Genomic DNA, 1,446 nt, shown 5'->3' with positions numbered 1-1,446 from the left:
CAACTGAGGCGTGGATTTATTAAAGAATATTTTTCAAGGGCCAACTGAGGCGTGGATTTATTAAAGAATATTTTTCAAGGGCCAACTGAGGCGTGGATTTATTAAAGAATATTTTTCAAGGGCCAACTGAGGCGTGGATTTATTAAAGAATATTTTTCAAGGGCCAACTGAGGCGTGGATTTATTAAAGAATATTTTTCAAGGGCCAACTGAGGCGTGGATTTATTAAAGAATATTTTTCAAGGGCCAACTGAGGCGTGGATTTATTAAAGAATATTTTTCAAGGGCCAACTGAGGCGTGGATTTATTAAAGAATATTTTTCAAGGGCCAACTGAGGCGTGGATTTATTAAAGAATATTTTTCAAGGGCCAACTGAGGCGTGGATTTATTAAAGAATATTTTTCAAGGGCCAACTGAGGCGTGGATTTATTAAAGAATATTTTTCAAGGGCCAACTGAGGCGTGGATTTATTAAAGAATATTTTTCAAGGGCCAACTGAGGCGTGGATTTATTAAAGAATATTTTTCAAGGGCCAACTGAGGCGTGGATTTATTAAAGAATATTTTTCAAGGGCCAACTGAGGCGTGGATTTATTAAAGAATATTTTTCAAGGGCCAACTGAGGCGTGGATTTATTAAAGAATATTTTTCAAGGGCCAACTGAGGCGTGGATTTATTAAAGAATATTTTTCAAGGGCCAACTGAGGCGTGGATTTATTAAAGAATATTTTTCAAGGGCCAACTGAGGCGTGGATTTATTAAAGAATATTTTTCAAGGGCCAACTGAGGCGTGGATTTATTAAAGAATATTTTTCAAGGGCCAACTGAGGCGTGGATTTATTAAAGAATATTTTTCAAGGGCCAACTGAGGCGTGGATTTATTAAAGAATATTTTTCAAGGGCCAACTGAGGCGTGGATTTATTAAAGAATATTTTTCAAGGGCCAACTGAGGCGTGGATTTATTAAAGAATATTTTTCAAGGGCCAACTGAGGCGTGGATTTATTAAAGAATATTTTTCAAGGGCCAACTGAGGCGTGGATTTATTAAAGAATATTTTTCAAGGGCCAACTGAGGCGTGGATTTATTAAAGAATATTTTTCAAGGGCCAACTGAGGCGTGGATTTATTAAAGAATATTTTTCAAGGGCCAACACAACAAAACATGATGTGATAAACACATTACGATAAAATAAAGAGATATAACAGAAAAAGAAAAAAACGACCATTGGTAGTCTTTCAGATCTTTGACGAAGAAACCCCTTCATTATTGTTGCTCCTGACTGCCGTCTTCGAGTGCTAGGAGGTTGTAGGGATATGTGTATGTTTATGTAAGTGTTTATGTGTGTTTGTTGGGAATTGTATTGAAACATAAAATATTATTATCGATTATTTCAAAACAAAACCCAACGATTCTACCGTTATGGAACCCTAAATCATAAAAGGGAG

Source organism: Musca vetustissima, unplaced genomic scaffold (assembly GCF_032173495.1).
Source record: "Musca vetustissima isolate MV318-11 ecotype Yass unplaced genomic scaffold, APGP_CSIRO_Mvet_v1 utg2705, whole genome shotgun sequence".
Taxonomy (NCBI): domain Eukaryota; kingdom Metazoa; phylum Arthropoda; class Insecta; order Diptera; family Muscidae; genus Musca; species Musca vetustissima.
This window is presented reverse-complemented; position numbering follows the sequence as displayed.